This window comes from Daucus carota, chromosome 3, assembly GCF_001625215.2.
Source record: "Daucus carota subsp. sativus chromosome 3, DH1 v3.0, whole genome shotgun sequence".
In the NCBI taxonomy this organism is placed as follows: Eukaryota; Viridiplantae; Streptophyta; class Magnoliopsida; order Apiales; family Apiaceae; genus Daucus; species Daucus carota.
The window spans coordinates 38,812,782-38,822,694 of NC_030383.2; positions in this window are offsets into that span (position 1 = coordinate 38,812,782).

Below are 9,913 nucleotides of genomic sequence, written 5' to 3' on the forward strand. Positions count from 1 at the left end.
AAATTCCGGCCAAACCAACCACCTCATGGTGGTTTTGATGCTACAAATAGCTTCCTGGTCGCGTGAACTTGTTATCTGCACGTCCTGGTAGCCGTCTACGGCCTGGAACGCCGTCTCCGGCGACTAGGGTGACCGCGGCGGCAAAATTGCCGTTTGGTCACCCAGGTTTCGGAGATGGTGAAGAGCAAATCCTGAACTTTTCAAGTTTTCAAATCAGTCCCTTTCTCAAATTTCGAAACCTTGCAGTTTAAACCCTGAAGTTTTAAAACTTTTAAAACTGAATTATTTTAATTTCTTTTATTTCGAAAATCATTTATTTATTTTCAAAAATAGTTTTTAATTATTTCTTTATTCAAAATAAATCTAATTTAATTTATTAATTAACTTTAATTAGTAATTAATTATTATAATTAGTCAATTAATTTAAATATTAATTGATTAATTGTTTTAATTATTTATTAATTGATTTTAATTGATTTATTAATTAGATTTAATTGTTTTAATTGTTTTAAAAATCCAGAAAAATAGTTTCAAGCTTTAGAAAATTATTCTAAAGTATGTTGAAGCTTCGTTAATTAATTTCAAGTGATTTCAGACCTTATTTCGAGTATTCGAACTTGCTTATTCAGTTATAACTTGATTCTTTTATCCGTTTTTATTCCGAAAAATGTTTAAAAATTCATAATAAATACCAGAAAATTCATTTCCCCAAACCTTTTCTGAAAGGCTATTTTATTGATTAACTTATGTGATATGTGTTATGTGTTAATTGATCGATATGTGAAATGCTTGTGTGAACATTGTATGATTGTTTTATTAGTATCTTTTGAACCGTATATCGGATTTAAGTGAAACGAAGGGTAGCTAGAAGCTTGTTTCGATTATGAAACAAATAGAATGATATAAGATTGAGTATTGATAGATGAATATTGTGATTATCAGAGAGGAACAGGCTTAGGAAAGGAAAGCAAGTAGTATTGGAGTGATTCTGTTTAGTGAAAGCTATAAAGAAAAGTAAATCTTTCAGATAAGGCAAATGCTCTATTCTCAACTTATACTTCTGTAAATTCCTTAAGTCACTCTTCTGTATATGATGTTGTTATCCTGGATGAACTTGGAAATGCATCTGTGGCTATATTGTGCTATTGATCCTGATTATTGATAAACCTTATTCAATCCTTTCAACACCTGAATTACAAGCTGAACCTTGATTTTGATTTCAATTAAACTTATACCCATTTCTTTGAGACTTGACAACACAAATCATTTGCTCTGATATTCTTCCATCCTTGAATGACCAAACAGTACAAGCCTATATGCTACAATACTTCACCAAGTTATACAATGTCTTACCAAATACCTATATTACTCTTTTGAAGAATGTTCACACATATACACCCTAACACTTGAAATTCCTACAAGTTAAACATATTTGAAACCTCAAGCTATTCTCACTTACATTGTTCTCTCTACAAAACCTCAGATTAGCTTCACCATATACTTGATCTTTCTTTCAACCTCAAGACATTCTTCAAACATATTGTGAGGATACTTAAACCTACTTCTGAATTGTCCTTTGATCCTGATATGTTTTGCACCACTAAGTATCATGATTCTGGTTTGACGATTATAATTCTGTTTTGGTAATATTGCTTCTGTTCAAATGGTATTGGTTCTGATTTATTGAGATATTGTTGATTTCATTATATTGTTAAAGAATTGGATGGTTTTATAAATGTGGGCCAGATTCGTGGTCAGACCAGATTCGTGGTCATTAGGCCAATGTGTGCCTTGGATCCAGTGATAGAGCTTGGTATGTACCTGGCTCGGGGTTAGAGCGTGACTGATCAGCAGCCTAACCTTGGTTTTTAAATAAAAACATGAATATCCAATTCTAATCATTGTTTTAAAAAGGGAATTTGATGCCTTGATTCATTCTTGTTGATAAATGTTGAACTTCAGTTTATTGTTTATATTACTTGCTGAGCTGTAAGCTCACTCTTGCGATGCCTTATGTTCTTTTCCAGCGAAGAAAGAGACTATTGTTAGCAAGGACCCACAGGCTAGCCATCAAGCTAAGGTATCAGGATGAGTATTGGGAAGCCTTGCTAGGAGTTACTGATGTTATAAACTTTTGAGTATCGTTGTGTGTAAGCACTGCGTTTTATGTTTGTAAGTTGTAAGATATTGACTGAGATTTGGCGTATTGTAATATAACTTAAGCTGTGTCTTGTTTCATACTATAGCCTGGAGCGATCCGTGGATGTTTAGGGTCAATGCATATATTATTATGATTTACAGGTTTATATTGTTGTGTGTGACCCCCAAGTCTATGACCCGGATTTGGAGGGTGTCACAGGTTGGTATCAGAGCTACAGGTTATGAGTCAATGAAACAAGCCTAGATTATCGGGTTTGGGTAGAGGGATTAAGATTAGAAATGGGTGATAGGTAGATAGAACGTTGAGAGGTGAGTATTAGTGGAAAATAGGCCTTTGTGCTATCAGAGATTCTTATATATGTTCTGTTATATTGATTTACAGATATTCACGATGTCAGACCCTATCATTCCTCCATATCCCCAGTATTCAGAGACTACAGTTAACGGACCCCCACCCCCTTAGAGACTGGAGCCTCACCCTTCTGTTTCACCCCCTTTAGAGGATGTGTTGGCTGCAGCAGCAGTGGTTCCTCCCAGAGATATACCCTCGACTTCTTCTGCACCACCCCTTGTTCCTTATCATGAGTTTGAGGCGATGAGTATGGAGCGTCAGTATTTACTCGGACAGGTTAGAGAGCTGGAGCGTATTATATAGATGATGGACACTGGGAGAGCTGAGCGAGCGCTGAGGTATAAGATTGTGGATGTCAGGATGATTGCGAGGGCGAAGCTTGGTGCCGTAGCTGAAGATCAGAGTACCTACAGTGATCTAGTGGAGTGGGCCATATGGATGATGAAGGAGTTGGACAAGCTCGGAGGTCCTACTTTTCCTTGGAGTTAGACGGTGGTAGTTACAGTGTTACATATTTGATGATGTCACAGGTATTTAACTTGTTTAGACTGCAGATTCAAAGATCAGAGTTTATTTGGAGATCAGAGTTTGACGACTGCCAGTTGGACCAGAGTTTATATAAAGGTCAGAGTTTGCAGGCGGCTGATTTCTAGGAGAGGATCTGGATAAACAAGAAAGGAGAATATTAAGGAAGATATGCAAATCAGAACAACAAAAGGATAGCTACTGATTAGATTATTTTAGGAAGCAGATAATTGTAAATCAATCAGTAGATATCATGAAACTGTGTATATAATCACAGCTTAGGGTTTACTCTAGAGGAGTTATCAATTGAATATCATTTGTGTAACCTAGCAGCTCTTAGTGATAAAATATAAATCACTAAGAGATTATTGGTAAGCTACTGTGATTTGTGAATAAGAGTTTAGTGATTTATTCTCTTATACTTGTGTTTTGTTATTGATTGTGTTCACTATATTATCTTATATAGTGAGTTTATTCGGCCTAACAAGTGGTATCAGAGCCAGCTCTGTTGATATACCTACAGTGAGATCTTATTCACACAGTCATGTCTGAGAAATCACAAACTTCAAACAGTAGATATGAGTCACTTAGGGTTCCGATCCTCAGGGCATCTGAATATCCTATCTGAAAAGTTAGAATGGCTATGTTTCTGGAATCTACAGATCCAGAGTATCTGGACAGGATTTATGATGGTCCACATATGCCAACAAAGCTCTCTGTTGCAGTTGGAGATGAACCTCAGAAGATGATTCCCAAAGAAAATAAAGACTATACTCCTGAGGACATCTCATCAATCAGTAAAGATGCAAAAGTAAAACACTTGTTGCACAGTGCTCTTGATAATGCTATGTCAAACAGGGTGATTGGATGCAAAACTGCAAAAGAAATATGGGATGCTTTGGAAGTCAGATGTCAAGGAACCAAAGCCATCAAAAAGAACAGAAGAACCATACTTACTCAAGAGTATGAACACTTTGATTCAAAATCTGGTGAATCATTGACTGATCTTTATGACAGGTTTGTCAAGCTGCTGAATGACTTGTCTCTTGTGGATAAAGAATATGATTTAGAAGATTCAAATCTCAAATTTCTGCTTGCTCTTCCTGAAAAGTGGGATTTGAAGGTAACCACTATAAGAGACAATCATGATCTTGAAGAAATGTCTCTGGATGATATCTTTGGAAGACTGAAAACTTATGAACTTGAAATGGAGCAAAGGAACAAACGACATGGTGGAAAACCCAAACCAGTTGCTCTAAAAGTTCAAGAAGAAACAGCTGTGAAAAGCAAGGGAAAAGCTCATGTCAAAAAGTCTGATACTGTGTCATCAAACTCTGATGATGACTCAGACTCTGATATATTCTCAGACTCTGATCACAGTGATACTGAGATGATGCAGCTGGCAGCACTGATGGTGAAAAGCTTCAAGAAGATGGCTTACAAGAACTTCAACAAAGGGAAGAAGTTCTCAAGGAAAGACAGAAACTCTGATAAGAAGGCCTTCAAAAGGAATGAAGGCAAAGAAGAAAAATATAGAAAAACTGATAAGTCTAAATACACCTGCTTCAATTGTGGTGAGAAAGGCCATTTTGCAACTGAGTGTAAGAAAGCCAAGAAAGAAAAGGAATAAGCCTTTATCACAAAGAAGGGAAGCTGGGCAGACTCATCAGAATCAGAGGAAGAAGTCAACTATGCCTTAATGGCAAATATGGACAACAGCACTGAGACTGTTGAAACTAAGGTACCTCATTCCAATCTTGCTTTTGATACTGAAGATATAACTGAGTTAAGACTGTTCCTTAAAACTTTGCATGTCAGTTATAGAGATCAGACTTTAGAAAATGATAGATTAAAATCTGAAATCTTAGAAGTTAAGAAAAGGAATGATTATCATGAGAAAGAACTAGTTCAGATGCTAAAAGTTCAGAAGGAAAGAGATGACTCTGTTTTTGTTAAAAATGAACTCTTAAAGAAAAATGCTTCTCTTGAATCAGAACTTGTTAAGGAAAGAGACATAATCAGAACTTGGACTAACTCAGGAAAGACTACTCAGAATATCTTAGAAAGTGGAAACTGGAAGAAAGGCTTAGGATACACTGATAAAAATGAAGCTGAGTCATATAAACAAGAAACCATTAAAATTGAAAAACCTAAGGTAGTACCAGTAAGATTTGTTGCAGAATCTAAGGAAAAGGACAAATCAAAGACTGATATACCTAAACAGGTCAATATTGGTTTAATGACTCAGAAACAGCTTAAGCATAAGCTCAAGGAGGTTAAGAAAGAAAACAGGATTAAGGAACCTAGGAAAAATAGAAATGGGAAGGTTGGAATTAACAAAAGCAACAATTATATGCCTGTTCCAAATGCTCCTAGGAAAACTTGTCATAACTGTGGTAATCCTAATCATCTTGCTTCTTTTTGCAGGAAAAATAAGGACATAAATATTATGTCTCCCAAATCAGGAGTTAAGATTAGGAATACTAGATTTAGACCAGAGAATCCTTGTTTTCATTGTGGTAGTTTATGGCATTCCATCTACACTTGTAAGGAATACCATAGTTTATATTATGATTATTATGAACTGAAACCTTCCTTGAAGAAAAAGATTGATTCTCCTAGCTTAAACTCTGTTCAAAAGTCTGTTAGCACAAACTCTGATTTAAACTCTGATAAATCTTCCGCTGCTAGTGTTAACAAACTTAACAAGAACAAAGGATCCAAGCAAGTCTGGGTCCTTAAAACTAACCATTAGTGGTTCTGTGATTGCAGGGCAACAGGAAAAATATCCTAGTCCTGGACAGTGGATGCTCAGGACATATGACAGGAAATAAACCCCTGCTATCAGACTTTGTGGAGAAGGCTGGCCCAAATGTTTTTTATGGAGATGGCAACATAGGGAAGACTTTGGGATATGGCAATATCAATCTTGGAAATGTCATCATTCAATCTGTAACTCTGGTCTCAGGACTTAAGCATAATCTGTTAAGCATAAGTCAGATCTGTGACAGAGGATATCATGTCGATTTCTTTGAAGAACATTGTGACGTAGTTAGCAAAACCACTGGAAAAACTGTTCTGAAAGGATTTAGACATGGTAACATCTATGAAGCCAAGCTCTCTTTAAACTCTGAAAGCTCTGCAATCTGTCTACTTGGCAGAGCCAGTATTGAAGAAAGCTGGAACTGGCACAAGAAATTATCTCACCTGAACTTCAATAATATAAATATGCTAGTGAAGAAAGATCTTGTGAAAGGACTTCCCAAATCAGTTTTTACTCCAGATGGACTCTGTGACTCCTGTCAGAAAGCAAAACAGAGAAAGACCTCATTCAAAAGTAAAACCGAGTCCTCAATTCTTGAGCCATATCATCTACTTCATGTTGATCTTTTTGGTCCAGTAAATATCATGTCAATTGCAAAGAAAAGATATACTCTGGTTATTGTTGATGAATTCACTAGATACACTTGGGTATATTTTCTACACAGCAAGGATGAGACATCAACTCTGCTAATTGAGCATGTCAGACAACTAGACAAAAGTTCTAAAGATGCAGTCAAGATCATCAGGAGTGATAATGGCACTGAGTTCAAGAATTCAAAAATGGAAGAGTTCTGTAAAGCTAATGGTATTAAACAAGAATTCTCAGCACTTGGAACACCACAGCAAAATGGTGTTGTAGAAAGAAAGAACAGAACTCTGATTGAAGCTGCTAGAACCATGTTGGAGGAAGCAAAGTTACCAACCTACTTCTGGGCTGAAGCTGTGCAAACTGCTTGTTTCACACAAAATGCAACTCTGATAAACAAGCATGGGAAAACTCCATTTGAAATGGTCAAAGGCAGAAAACCAAATCTCAAATACTTCCACATATTTGGGTGTAAATGTTTTGTTCTGAAAAATCATCCTGAACAGTTAACCAAATTTGATTTAAAAGCTGATGAAGGAATTTTTGTTGGTTATCCTTTATCAACAAAAGCCTTCAGAGTTTATATTCTGAGAACAAGGATAATCATGGAATCCATTCATGTGTCCTTTGATGATAAAAAAATTACTGGAATGGAAGATTTTGAAGATCATAAGCAACTGAGATTTGAAGATGAAGATGCATTCTCTGATTCCATAAACTCTGACTCTGAGACAATATCAGAACATGTCACTTCAACTCATCAACCTCAAGCACATGTTGAGGGGGAGCACTTTCAAAATGAAAATCTGGATGAAAATGTTGCAGACTCGGCAGAAAACTCAAACTCTGATTCTGACTCCTCAAACTCTGATCATTTTACATCAGAGAATCCTGAGAATACACCTTCAGGGAGAGCATCAGAAACTCAGAATGCTCATGGAGATAGCATGAATAATGGGGGAGAGGCATCAGAGAATCAAAATGATACTGGCATGGATTATGGGGTAGGATCTAGTTCCAAAAATCAACTGCCACATGAAAGAAAATGGACAAAGTCTCACACACCAGATCTGATAATTGGAGATCCAGATGCTGGAGTACAAACCAGAACTGCAACAGCAAATGAATGCTTATTTCACTCATTTTTATTTCAGACAGAACCAAAGAAAGTAGAAGAAGCCTTAAAGGATGCAGACTGGGTAACAGCAATGCAGGAGGAGTTAAATGAATTTGAGAGAAACAAAGTCTGGACACTAGTACCAAGACCAAAGAACAGATCAATAGTTGGTACCAAATGGGTGTTCAGAAACAAAACAGACAGTGATGGTGTAATCACAAGAAATAAAGCCAGACTGGTAGCCAAGGGATATTCTCAACAGGAAGGAATTGACTATGATGAGACCTTTGCTCCAGTTGCCAGATTAGAAGCAATCAGAATTTTCTTGGCTTATGCAGCACACAAGAAATTCAGAGTTTATCAGATGGATGTAAAGAGTGCTTTTCTCAATGGGGAGCTGGAGGAAGAAGTATATGTTGAACAACCTCCAGGATTTGTAGACACAAAATTTCCAGATCATGTCTACAGATTGGATAAAGCACTGTATGGACTAAAGCAAGCACCAAGAGCATGGTATGAAACTCTGGCTCAATTTCTTTTGGACAGTGGTTTCAACAGAGGTACTATTGACAAAACTTTATTCTATCTCAACCATGGTAATGATCTGCTTTTAGTTCAAGTTTATGTAGATGATATTATTTTTTGATCTACTAATTCTAAAGAGATTCTCAAAGCTTATGCAGTCCAGATATCAGATGAGCATGATGGGAGAGATGAGCTATTTTCTGGGACTTCAAGTCAAACAGACTGATGAGGGTATTTTCATTAATCAGTCTAAATATACCAGAAACTTGCTAAAGAAATTTGGCATGCAGGATAGCTCAGCTGCTACCACTCCAATGGCAACAGCCACTAAGTTAGATAAAGATACTGGATCACCAGTAGAAATTACTAACTACAGAGGTATGATAGGCTCACTGTTATATCTGACTGCTAGTAGACCTGATATCATGTTTGCAACCTGTCTCTGTGCAAGATTTCAAGCAGATCCAAGAGAGCCACATCTTGCAGCAGTCAAAAGAATTTTCAAATATCTCAAAGGAACAGTTGAGATGGGACTCTGGTATCCCAGAGAATCAGACTTTACACTGATTGGTTACTCTGATGCAGATTTTGCAGGGTGCAAAATAGACAGAAAAAACACAAGTGGAAGCTGTCAATTTCTTGGAGGAAGACTGGTTTCCTGGTTCAGTAAGAAACAAAAATCAATTTCTACATCCACTGCAGAAGCAGAGTATATTGCTGCAGGAAGCTGCTGTGCTCAGATTTTATGGATGAAGAATCAATTACTGGACTATGGGTTAACTCTGAATCAAATTCCTATTTATTGTGATAACCAAAGTGCTATTGCTATGACAGGAAATCCAGTACAGCATTCCATGACCAAGCATATCAGCATAAAATATCATTTTATCAGAGAGCATGTGATGGAAGGGACAGTAGAACTTCATTTTGTCCCAACAGATCAGCAGTTGGCAGATATCTTCACCAAACCTCTGGCTGAAGCAACATTTACAAGGCTTGTAAACGAATTAGGGATGATCTCTGGTCCTCTCTAAACTCTGATACATTGCATGATTATATATCTGTTAGTAATTGTTGATAACTTGATCTGCAACTGCATCTGTTATTCTCTGATCTAAATTCTGATGATTATGCACTAATATGACAAACTCTGATATTTAAACTCTGACCCGACAAACTCTGATGACTTGAATTTTCACTGATGAAGGATATTCCTCTGTATAATATGTTGCAAATACCTGAATTAGATCATGAAAAACTCTGGAGTCTAATTTTTGAGACATTACATATGTGGAAATCCTTGCTACACAAAACATGATTAAATTTGTTACTTAGACTGCCTTACTTCTTGAAAGTTAGATAAGTACTCAGTGAAGAATTTGCTTTACTCCCCTCATGAGCTAAGAGTAATTAGGTCTTAGATATGGATCACAAATTTGTTTCCTCTCAGAAAAGAAAAAGAAAAGAAAAGAAAAGAAAAGAAAAGAAAGATATTTCAGGTACTCCTTTGAGATCTTAGAAATTCTGTGAAAGGAAAGCTCCATGTGCACTGCTGGTATTAAGCAAAATGCATCAGAAAATTGTATTTTTCTTGGTGACCTTTCACATTCTCTGATTATTGGAGAAATACACTGAAACTAAAATTTGATGAAGGTTATGACTCACTTACCCTGAGAAGTTTCCTTTCAAAAGATACTTGTCTTACAAACGAGAGAAACTTTAAACTCTGATCTAATATGTGAGACACTCGGCTTATGAGATGGTTAAAGCATCTTCTGTACATCTGATTTTTTTTCTAATTTTACTCAAGAAATTTGTCAATCTC